This window comes from Athene cunicularia, assembly GCF_003259725.1.
Source record: "Athene cunicularia isolate RWA chromosome 11 unlocalized genomic scaffold, athCun1 chr11_part1, whole genome shotgun sequence".
In the NCBI taxonomy this organism is placed as follows: Eukaryota; Metazoa; Chordata; class Aves; order Strigiformes; family Strigidae; genus Athene; species Athene cunicularia.
Genome location: NW_020799113.1, coordinates 16,461,757 through 16,474,573, shown reverse-complemented (window position 1 = coordinate 16,474,573; position 12,817 = coordinate 16,461,757).

Below are 12,817 nucleotides of genomic sequence, written 5' to 3'. Positions count from 1 at the left end.
AGGCTGCGCGGATGGGCTCCGCGGGCAGGCAGCCGGCGCTTCTGGCACTGCTCAGCCTGAAACTGAGGAAAACGCCTTTAAGGGAATCTGGGTCTTGCCTTATGTGCCTGTTCTCTTACTCCTACAGACCTCTAAAAAGACTGTAGAGCTCTGTGGTTTTCTACAGAAACTGAAGGCACCTTCTTTGAAAATACAGAAGACACAAACTTCCTTAATGATGCAGCAAATATGCTGGGTGCATATTGTCCATATTTGAGACATATGAATGACAATGTTAAAAGCCAGTCCCAGCTGCAAAGTCAAGCAATCAAAGTTTAGGAAATGTTGTCAAGACAGAGTTTCAGTTTAAATTTTGCTGTGGCAAGAGTGAATGGAAGACCTTGATGTTAGATCTTAGAAACATGGCTGTGCCTCTGACATTCCTCTGACAGCCAGCCCTCTCCTACACCAGACATCTTCTGTCTCTCTGCCATTTCCAGGAATTGAAATTTTTGTGACCTACTAATTCCACATAGATTTCCTAAAGCTAATACCAAATTTTGCCTGATTGCTCCTTGTCCTGAGCAGACAAGAATCACTGACGTAAAAGGAAGGGCAATGAAAATGCTGATTTTGAAGTTAGATGTAGATTTAAAGAATTGGTTGTTTCTTTGTTCGTTTCAAATAAATGAGCAGAGATGTAACCAGCAGGTAAATCATGCAGTTATCCCTCCTTGCTGCAATTACTTGGTTTTCAAACTGTTCTTAATCCAAGTACATAGCTTGCATCTCAGTAAAACATAAGAGCAGAAATGGCTAAACATAAAATTCTGTAATTAAAAAATATGACAATACTTTGCCCAGCCAATGCTTCATTTTTTATGTTCTGACAGAGTAGTGATAGCAGAAGATTAATAAACAGAAGAGATTCTTTGTGAGACATTATACTCTAAAGGAAAGATGGAGTGTTCAGATGTATCCTCAACATTAAAAACCTCTTTTGCTTTCTGAAAATTTGCATGTTTCATTCTCTTGGTGTCCAAGTTATGATGAGAGAGTGTATAATTCCTTGTGGGTCAAGGTAAAAAATTATCATTCATTGGGAAAGTTGAATATACTCACCTCTATACTGTCACTAACAATTTCCGTGCTATTTCTGAGAGCATATGGTGACTTTCTGATAGCAGAGTCTAGAACCCTGTTGTGTAATAGCAAGTCTACAGTGGACTTCATCCTGTGCTTATGCACAATTAGTGACAGGGACAGGTTATGGTGGCAACAGATTAGAGGGAGAGAAGAGATACATAAACACTGGTTTAGATTAGGCTATGGAAGAGGTCATCTGCTAGTCCATGGACAGAATCAGATCCTCTGAATGTTAAATCTTTTCTGTAGGCTGAGGGTATATCTGCATTCTATACAGTCTCCACTCTACCTGAAATCCATCTCCCGGGTATCTTAATATTGGGATTATTGCTCTTCTGATACACATTAGAGTACAAAGTTTTTAGCATTCCCAGGAGGGATTGTGGTGGCAAGTATGGTGATACTGGGATTCCATGTTGGTGACTGGAGTCCCACTGCACTCCATGAAGTATAAGGAGAATGTATATGCTCCTTTTCTTTCTTAGTGAACACCTGCATTTGCAGTCTCCCTATTCTCTATCCTGCTGGTGGTCTCTCCTACCCCTTCTCAGATCATCGTTATTAGCTGATTAGTCCATATAATCTCAGAAAAAGGGTATTCTGCCTGCATTTCCCATGTCTGTAGTTTGGATTTTTCAAATTTAGGCATAAAAAAAGTGACTATGCACTGGAAAGACAAAGTAAGCTGCTACACAGCTTATCTCCAGGCATGGCAGAACATTGTGCTATGAGCCTGCCTACCCTTCATCTGTGCTTTTGCCTCTGGTGAACTGTGGCCACCGTTCTTTTAGGATTTGGGCACAGAATGGGAAACCAAGTGACACCATTCACTGCTGTTTTAAGTGACACCATTCATACACTGAGGACAGTGCGGCAGGAATGGGATGGGACCTGGGCCAGCCTTCATTGTGTAAGGGGAGGAACTGGGCTCATACAAATATAGTTGCGCTCTGGCCATAGACAGGAACTCAGAAAAATGAGCACACGGGTGGAACAGCAGTGCATGCTTTCAAAGGATCTCGTGCAGAAGGATATTTATTTTTAAAGAGACTCAGAGAGAGTGCCAGCCCCAGGGAGTGCCTGGCAGCCAGGCTGAGGTGTAACAGAGCTGGGCAGGGCTGGTGGGTGGTGTGGCCTGGTGCAGATGGGCTGCTCCACTGCAGCTCCCCAGGGATTCTCTGCCTCTCGGGGTGGGCCCAGGGCTGCCAGCCCGCCCAGACCTCACAATGTTTAGGGTATTTTCATAAAATCCCACCTTCTGAATTCTTGTGATTCTATTAGAAACTCAGCTTCCATTCAAGAAACATTTCTCGCTCATAAGCTTGAAAATGTGAACCTTAAGGGCTCAAAACCAGAAGGCTAATAAAAATAATTGCCATGCTATTATTGGAAGAAAAACAAATGTTAATTTGAGAAGGTTTTTTAGTGTGTTTTTTAATATCTTCAGGAGAGAGAAACCACTTGAACCTCTTTCTCTGCATTCAGGGGGACATCTCAGAACCTTTCTAAGATGCTTCACGTTCTGCAGGTCTACCATGGGAGGGAGGTAGAGATGGGGAAGCAAATGGGATCAGGCCTAATTACATAATGTTCAACTCAATTGTGCTGTCCTGTAGCTTACAGTGCAGAAATTCCCTGCACAAAGTAGCACATGGAAATTTAAAAAATAAAAAAAAAGGGGGTGTGTGTGAGCTGAATGTGTGTGAAAAGATGTCAAACCAACAGCAAACTAGCACATTATTACAGAAAGTCAAGATATACTAACATACATAGTGTGAGCTATTGAGCAGCATAGAACAATGAGCTGTTCTATGTGCTCACTCCTAATTTCTGTGAAACTTTTCCATTAATGGCAGACTGGTTTTAATTATTAGTCTGCATATTATTAATGTAAGCAGTGCTATTTCATAATACATTCTTGTGATCTTAGTTGTTTTCTGTTGGGTTTTTGTTTGGGTTTTTTTTAATTTCCAAAGTCTAGACAAAGATCTGCTGAGCTTCTGTACATACTGCAGAAGTAAATCAAAGGGCTGGTCTCATCCCCAGCTTTTGCATGTTATTAGCAATTTGCAGATTTTGGGGGGTAGGGAGTGTTGAATATATTCCATACCTGTTTATGAGGGATTCACACAGCAGTGTGGTTTGCCTTGACTTCAACTCTAGAAAGAAGTTCATAGTCCTTCCAGCGAGGGCTCTGAGCTAAGGCAGTCTGATGAAAATGAGTTGAGTTAGAATCAAAACTTTCAGAGGAAGTTGAGAAGTTTCTTTACAAGAGAGAAACTTTAAAAAAAGAGATGGGTATAGGTACTGCTTGGTTAGGATTTGGATGTGCTGGCAGCTAAGAGCTGGTTTGTTTATTTAGGTTGCAAGAAGGAATAGGGTAGCCTATTTGCTGCACTCTGATCTCTGGTTAGCCCAGGAGCCCTTTCAGTAAATTAGCAAGTACAGAGGAAATTGTGGGGGAGTTTGAGGATGGGAGAATAAATTGTTTGAGAGTGGGACTTCTCTGAATCTTCCTGCATCTTTTTTTCATTAGGGTTGTGCTCTAGGAGACCCTAGACCAAATTTGGAAAGCAAACTCCACTTCGAAGGAATATTGTGTGTTTAGTTACATCAGTGTATGCTGACTTAACAAGACTAGAAGAGAGAAAATAAGAAGATAGAACCAAATTAAATTGTTATGGTCAATAGCTTCATTAGGGAGAGGGCTACTGAAGGCAAAGCTACCTATATATTGCTACATCTATATGTCAGTTACTAGTTTGTCTGCTTCTTTTGGTTCTAGAATTGCTGCAATTGCCTTCAACATCTCCCTTTCCTAGGGCTTCAGCCCTGACAACTCTTGATCTGTGTGTCTGTAAGGAGGCATGAGCAGGGCTTAATGCAGCAACAGCACTTCAGTATTCTTTTTCTCAAGAAATGAACCACCAGCATTGACCACTGAGTCCCATGCTATTTATCTTATACTTTTCCCTATTATCTCTTACCCTCATTCTTTTTTCCCTCTTCTGAGTTGATCTCAGCAATACTGTTCCAGTCCCCACTGTTGAGTAGGTCTGTGCAGCCCCTATGGGGAGAAGGAGAAAATGGGTCAGAACAGGGGCAGCAGCAGGCCATGGTCTTCTTACTGGAATGAGTATGAGGCTAGGAACAGAGAAATGCTGGAAGCTTCGTGCAGTGTTTCTGTGGTATAATAACACAGCTCTGATGGCACACTAATTCAGTTTTTTTACTTTTAGGAACCACTAAGGCAGTATTGATGCTTCCTTAACTGTGCTAGTTCATTATCATACAATGTAATTATCTGATTCTCGTGTACACTTTGTAGGACCTATTTTCTGGGGCCTGTTTCTTGGCAGATCTACCTGATAACACAGTTTCCAAAAATGTACATTAAAGGGTCAGATTGCTGTGGCAAATAAATTGTAGAATATTTGGGGAGGGTTGGGGCCCTACTGTGATAGGCTCTGTAAAAAGTCTAATGTAAGGCCAGACCAAGCCCTAAAGAATCCAAGTTTAAAAAAACCCCAGTTAAGATTATGTAATAGGCTTAAGTCAAAATCCCAAACTTTTGGAAGGAATTTGAATGGAAATTGAAACTTGGCAGCTCTGGTGGGTTTATAATTAAAAATGCCAAATGAAACTCTGGTAGGAGCCTTACTATGTCATCGCTGACATTAACGTTAGGCTGCCTTACTGGGATTGATAGAAGCTTTCTTCCTTCTTGTTTAATAATATATTTCCTCTTGGAGGAAAACTGTGGTGGTAAAACTCAGCAAAGCCAACAATGTGTCTCATAAACAAATTAATTTCCTTCTCCAAACATTGTTTCATTCAAGAGCAATACATTCAAAATTCCTTTTAGCACTGGGTCTTTAATTGGTTCCTTTTGCAGGAATGAGGCAGCCATTCTTCGAATGTCCCTTGAAGTTTGCTGAATTTGTTAAAATCTGCTATGTTATCTCCTGTTGGGAATTCATCCTTTATTGAATTCCAGCATGGGAATGACCTTGATAACATACATGATGTAAGACTTTATTTGGAGTTTCTTAGGAAAAACCCACACATTTGTTTTTAATACTGAACATTTGCCTGTAATATGTAAAAAAGTCACCCTTAATGTTTCTGTAGAGTCTCAGAGTGGCTTAATGATTTTTAAAACAAACAAATGAGGGAGACCTGTCCCTGGAATGAGGAGATCTCATTTAATCCATCTCTGAGAAAGTCTCAGCTGCTCTGCTTCTCCCAGAAACTTATTTAGTAAGGGCCAAGGAAGGGGTAATAGGGCATTTTCATTTGTTTAATATTGGGCATAGTTTTTGCTGCATTTCTCCATTCATTGATTTCTTGTTTTTCACATACTACTGTGATGTACAGATGTGATTTCAGTAGGGTTTGTTTTTTTTTTTTTTATTGAGATATACCTGTTATTTCCAGTGTTTAATATTCTGTACAGGGAAGAGAAAGAAACTGAGAGAGTGAAGGTAAAGGAGAAGATATATGATCTAAATGACTGAATGCTGACTAAATTGGGGAGGAATAAGCACCCATTTGGGAAGTGTTTCAGCTGCTGAACTAATAGGTTCAGTTTATTATATTCTGTAGGAACAAATGAAATTCAGATTGCTAGTTGCAAGACATTCATTGAAACAGTTATGCCACTAAAGTTACCTTGATCTTAGCATTAATATTGCCTGGAAGAGCATGAATATTTCCTGAAAGGCTGTGGTTTAGGTTAGTGGTTTGTATTCCCTTCTTTTTTGTATAGTTTGGAATTTTTAGAAATACTTTTATCCAGTCAAGGAGTAGGGGACAAACCATGTGATTGCAGCTACATAGCAGGAGTGATGAGTAAGGCTAAAGCTGTCTAAAATGGTCTGCAGTGTAACCCAGGGCTGAATGTGTTCAATTAAAACTATTCATTAGATGCTCTCTCATGATGAGGGATTCAGAGAAAACCAGCACTGGCGTTTGAACTATTTATAAATTAATGAGAAACAAAACTTGTAATGAGTATGGTGAAGAACTCTGACTAGTTATAGTAGAAGCTCATATGTAAGAAGAGGCCAGAGCAAAATATGGCACTGTGGCAATGTTCCCTCACCCAGACCTGAATAATGAAAGAATTGAAGTTTCCACTGCTGGAAAAAAGCCTACACAGAGACCCACCTTGTGAGCCAGACCCAACTTTCAGTAGCAGTAACTCAGTTATGAGATGAGCTTCTTTGTGCATAAATGAGGCTTTCAGCGAAGAAAATACATGGGGTTTGTTGCACTGGGTGGCAAACACCTTCCGTTATCCCCATACCCATGCTGGAAATTACTTGGCTTACTGCTGTTAGGCAAAAGAGCTGTGTCATGCTGCTGCTGTGCTTCTAGTTACAGTTGCCTAACTACCAGGACCGGAGCTGTTCTTCCACCAGCACTGTGAATGCTGCCTGGCTTCTTGTCAGCCTATGCTTGCCCCAAGGAAGCGGCAGGGGAAGAGCGGTTTGGGGTGTTTTACCAGTCCTGTGCTTAGGTCCTCCAGAGAGCTTTTTTCGCAATCAAAATGGAGTTATTAGGGATTTTCTTCACCTCTATCACACCCTCTTTGTGCCCTGCACTTGTTTGGGCTGTGTTTTCTGAAAAAACATATTGAAAATGTATTTTAATGATACTTGGTCCTCTGAATTGTTGGTGGCTGTTGGAAAATTAGTCACAGATGCTCCTTTGAGCTTTAAACAACATGACCTTCTGTCTCTGGGTGCTTCCGCACAGCATTTATCTAGTGATCAAGTTAAATTTTTACCTAGCTGAGGTGTTTCTTCTGAAGTAACTGCTTCTGAAGAAATAGAAAAGTGCTCTTGAATTCTTTTTAATCATTCTCCACTATCTGAAAGTCAGTGCCACCAGTGGGTCACAGGCATTTGTCTAGTGGCAAACTTCTAACCCAAAATGTTTATTCTTGTTTGATGCTTGATTTCACCACTGAAGTCATGAGCTAGAGAGTTCTAGTAACTGAAGACTCCGTATCTGTAAGAGTTTTATTCCTTAGTGCTTGGGTGATCTGATTGCAATTGCACTATTTTTAGGAGAAAAGAGATGCTAACCATATCATCCTGGCTTTATTATAGTTAAGGTTGCATCTGAAACAGTTGCAAAGGTGGCATCTTTACTGATGTTTTTAATAAGGAACCATCACCAAAATAAATTTGGTTCAGTTTGCTGTATCAGTATAATTTATTATGGAGAGCATGTGAGCTGAAATGTATGTAGATGTCTCACAACTTAATGTGATTAAGGTTTTTAATATTTTCTCATATAGAAAATGGTGGGATTCTCTGATGGGTAGGCCTCATGTAGGATCAGAATAGGATTGGAATATATTTTGAATCTAAGAATTTAGGGAGGTTCTATATGTAAAGAAAGGGGCAAAATACTTAATATTTCTTGCACTTACAGCATAAATTACTTTCAGAGGACTATCCAGTGGTTAGAAGTGATTAAGTCTGGGTGAATTACCCTGCCTTATACTGTGATACAGCTAAAGGACACTTCTAACTGGCTTTGTTTTGTGTGACTGGTGTGATATGTTCCCAAAAGAGTGAAGCACTTTCTAAGGAGGGACTACATTGTCCTCATCACATCAACAGCCTTTTCTTGGGTACATTGTGGCATCCTTTTTGTGGGATGTATTTGCCACCATGCTGTATGGGAGATGTGTGCGTAATGAATCCAGTGGAAATAAACAGTGCTTTCCCCCTTATGAATATTTGATCTATGATTTATTTATCCACCCAGACTTGGACTAATAGCATGTCAAATGCTGCCTGTTTGTTTTCCTGTTGACATATTTCTATCAGCAGTGTCTTCTGTATTATGGACAGGAAAAATATTAGCAGTTTTATAAAACAATGGCTTAACGAGACCAGTTCTTTGATGTAAGCTAGATGGACTCCACTTGGGAAAATAATAAGAGATTAGGTGGAGGGGAGGGGGTTTTCATCTACTGTGAAATTGTTCACATTAGGCTGGAAGAAGAGTAAATTGAGACTGACTGACTCCACCAGAAGGTCAGATGCTGACCGGTGCTGGCAGGCCAGTGTTCTGCTAGGGCAGAGCTTGCCTATGTACCCCTGTGGAGACCTGACATCTCTTTTTCTTGCACCTTAGCATGCACCAAATCATGGTGGAAAGAGTCAGGCTTGATATCACTGAAAATGCCTAGTGGCAGGAAACAAGTCAGAGATAGCTGCAGGTAAGAAATATAAGTATTTTGATAGGGAAAAAGATGCTAGAAGAGTCCAAACGCACGTTTTTGCCATAAATGATCAAATCTGTTTAATTGCTAATTTACTGATTCTCAGTTCACCTTGCATCTGAAAAAAAAAAAAACAAACCCAAACCAAAAACCAATGAGAGTGTTAAAGCAAAGAATGTCAGACTTGATTATGAGGTTTGGGACACCACGAGCACCCAGGGGTAATTCATTTAGTCAGAATTCTTGCATTTTTCTCTCTCTTGTGCCTGTACACTCCTGTGTAACTTTTGGCAAGGTAGTTGCTTTCCTTTTGCCTCATCTATTTATAAACTGTTAAATCCAGGAAAGGTAGAAACCTTTATTATGTGTTTTATACAATACTTAGTTCAATGGCTGTTACTTCTGTCAGAGCTGCAAAGTCCATTGTAATAAATTGAATAATAATGGAGAATTTTGTCAAAGGTGTCTCCTATTACTTGTTATTATCTGGAGGACTGGTTCTCTTTGGTCCACAGAGTATATTTTCTACTAAAAGAGAAGTTTCCACTACATAAAGCATAGACTTTTGCCTTTAAAATTGACAATAGCAAAGGTAGAAAGAATGGCTCCTGCTCGTATTTATTTCAAAGGTTGTTTTAGGTTTAGTGTAGCTTTGAGTTAATAATAGTTCAAGCCTACATTCAAACTGTATAGGTGAAAATGCTACTGTTTCTCTCTCCCCAGGGTATGTTGACGATATACTTTTCTGCTTACAAGAGACAGGCTGTCAAAAACATGTAATTAAATAACATTATGGAGGTTGGCATGCTTTCATTTGAAAGACCAGCGTACAAAATCTAAACATTTTAAATTATTTCTGCTTTGAATGGCTGCTGTAGTTCATGGCTGGTTATCTCCCATTTCAAAGACTTCCGGCATTGAGGAAAACAACTTTCCTAAAAGCTGCTGGCAGTTCTGGTATGACTCCTTCTAGTCTCCTACACTTTTTCCTGTTCATTTCTTTTTTGCATTTTAAGAAAACATTTTGAATTTTCCTGCCATCTTTGATATCAGGAGATAGGAGCAGATACAGACTGGCGTATCTAATTGTGCACTTGCCCTTATCTTTGTCTGCAAGGCTGTTTACCTTTGAAAAGGAAATTATTCTTTTTGAACAATTATAGTCTCTAAGCTTTCATCATGTCTCCCTAATTTGTAGTGCTTTGCTTCTAGTGCACTGTCAGATGCTTAGTGAAGTTATAGGAAGCTAATGTCCTTAACAAAAGGGAAGTATTTTTTTTTTTTTAGAAGAAAACTCTTTTTAATAATAATCTGAGCTGATCAAAATGTTCTTGATAAAATGGTCTTTTAAATTCAGTGAGGATAAAGCTAAGATACTGCAGCAGGCAGGAATGAGCAGTTGTTGGAAGGGAGAAAGGAGGAAGCTGGTTAAGGTGCAGTTCTTTAGAAGAGGATCTAAGGCTTACAGATCAGCAATAGCTGTGTATGAGTGGGCAATGCAGTGGTGTTGTAGAAAAACAAAGTCTTACGCAGGATGTGTATGAGCAGAAACATTGGCTGCAAACTACAGAAATAAAGTTTTCTAATCTGCTGAGGAATGGTAGGGCTGGAGCTGAAGTGCTATCTCTGAAGAACCTAAATGGAAATAATCGGTAGTCTAGAAAGTGCAACCTGTGAGAGTGGAAAGGAGATTTTGGTTTTTGGCTTAAGAAAGGCAGGCAGAGAGATGCAAGAATGAAACAAGCGTGATGATAAGCTCTGGATATAGGTATGTACAGATAGAAGTAGTTACTCTGCAGAGAAACAGAAATTAATCCATTCTCCTTGAGCAAGGGGAACACAAGACCTAGTGACTTCAGCTGCAGAAGTATTCAGGTTAGACCATGAGAAAAACTTTTCTAACAAACAGTAGAAATTGTTAAGCAATGAAGCAGATTGTCTGGCGAGGCTGTGCAGTCTTCCGCTGCAAGCAGATTCCATTTGCTGGGTTTATAGGAAGGGGATAATTTTTTGCATGTGTTCGTTGGGTATTCTTGCTAATACCAAATTCACAATGAAAAATCAACTAAGTAGCATTCTTAAAATGCCTCACTTCTGCTCGCAATTCCTAGAAAATACAAATTCCCCAGTCTCCTTTATACAACCCATGACTTGTTTGAATGGTTCCTGTTGTAGTACTATTACACTACTAAATTGAGTCTCATGCAACCATTGTGCAACCTCAAGAGATAACATGCTCAAGGAGACTTCTAGAAACTAGGGAAACATGCTCTTACCTGTGCTCTTACTTATGCCCTCTTGTTTGGAACAAAACAATGTACATGCAGGTGTAGCTTTAGAGATGAGCCTTGCTTAAACCTCATTATAACATGCTAAAGAACATTTTTGATAGACTATTTTATAGATAGTCTAATAAAAATTAACTGATTAAAAAAGTTAATATAATTGATTTACCTTCAGCACATTAAAGCATGTAATAGCATGAAAACATAGAACAATTATGATGTGAGACTAGAGGAGGGGCATATATTTACTTTATACCTGTTGCAGCATGGGGGTTTTAAAAAATGACAGTGATAGGTAGTGCCTAGCTAAGGTAATGAAGTATTTCCTATCATAAAATTGTCATGTGTCTCTGGAGTCTCACAGTCAAGCCGTGGTTACAGAATACCTTAAACTAAGAGGGTGGCACAATAAATGAAAACTTTAATTAAATTTAATCAATTGTGATATTGTTTTCCTTGGTGAGGTGGTGTAATGCTTACCGCCATTAATGACTAGCCATGGAAATTTTCCCTGTTTTCTAATTATTAGTATTATTGTGTGCTTTTAATAAGTATAAAGTATCTGGTTGATGCCCACAGGATTAAGCATACACTTAAGTGCTTAGCAGAAGTTGGGTCCTTAAATGACCCTTCTGTATTTCCTTTGTCATGGCACTAAACCTGCTGCGCTTCTTGAACTTTATCTGAGTAAGTGCTGCATACTGTATTTATATCAGACACATTTTTTGTTTGCATTTTGGCTTTATGAAATGTCAGAATCAATCTTATACTAATGAAATGTTCAAATTTCATCTCAGCTATGAACATAGCGGCTAATCCTATAAGATGTTTACTTTCTGCCTCTCTGGCTATGTATAGTAACAGAGAGTCTGCCAACTTAAGCACAGCTGACAAACGTCTCCCTACTGCTAGTCAGTCTAACAAATGTTATTTCATTGAGTAAAGATTGAAAATTAATTAATTAAATGTCATTAAAATCCCTTGCAACCTTTGACAAGTTTGCTCTTACTGCAGATCAGTAAAAGTAGTTCCTAAAGACTTCATGTGGCACCTGAATCCCACCTAACTCGGTATTTTGTATGTTTTAATCATACAATTTCTTAACTTTAATCTTTGTGGAATACAGCTTTTAATGGTGGTAGCTGTGTTTTAGGTGGAAATGTGAAGGGAGAAAGAGAGAAAGGTAGGCTTTTCCAAGGGATGCAAAATCAATAGGAAAAATGTAAGCCAAAGGCCACTGACCAGAATCCAACCTTCCTAGCAAATCATACAGAGTGTAACTACAAACCTCCCAAGCCTTTCTTTAAAATCATTTTTATTTTTTTCGTGTGGCATTCTGAGAGTGAGAGCTATGTAATTCTCAGCATGAAATCTCCAGCTACTTTCCTTATTGAAGGCTATGGTCAAACAGTTCACAGACAGACTGTCCACAGAGGAGTGTGAGTGTGTTTTTGTATGTAGTGACATTTTTTACATTTAGTTTCTAAGCTTCAGACTCTGATTTTCCACATCCGTGCGTTCTGAGTAGCCCTTGGCTTGTATGCAAACACCACCAGAAGCCTGCTCAGGCAGAAAGGCGTATTTATTTGCACTGGCATAGTGCCTGAGGAATTACCCAGGAATAGGGCCTTGGTGTGCTGACCACCATAGAAAAAAAGACCTCAGCAAATGTTTCTCAGGTTTCTGATTCCCAGGGAACACTTTGTTTTAGATGGGAATTGCTAGGCAGACGACAGATGTGGCCAAGCAGCCCTTACCCTGGACAGCAGTCCTATGAATGGTCAATAGACCTGCCACACACCACTCCCCTTCTTTGGAGTCACAGGGCTCTTAGTCCTGCTGAGTTCTTGAGAGGGGTTGAAGAGGTAGAGCACATGGCTATCTTGCGGAAGTTCCCTTGCAAACCATTTGGGAATCACGGTACGTTTTTCCCTTCTGTGTTATGGAGCAAGCTGATGAGGAAGAGGACGTAACACCCACAGGAACATTGCAACGCTCAGAAGCAGCAGCCACTGCCTGGCTTGGTACCTCTGACTGATTCTGCACAGCTACTGACTGTGAAAACAGATCAATTTCCTGGATGCTTTCCATTGAAGTGTTACTGCTCCTCATAGTTCAACTGATGGACAGCAACCAGCCAGGAATTATGTGGTTTTGACAGTTT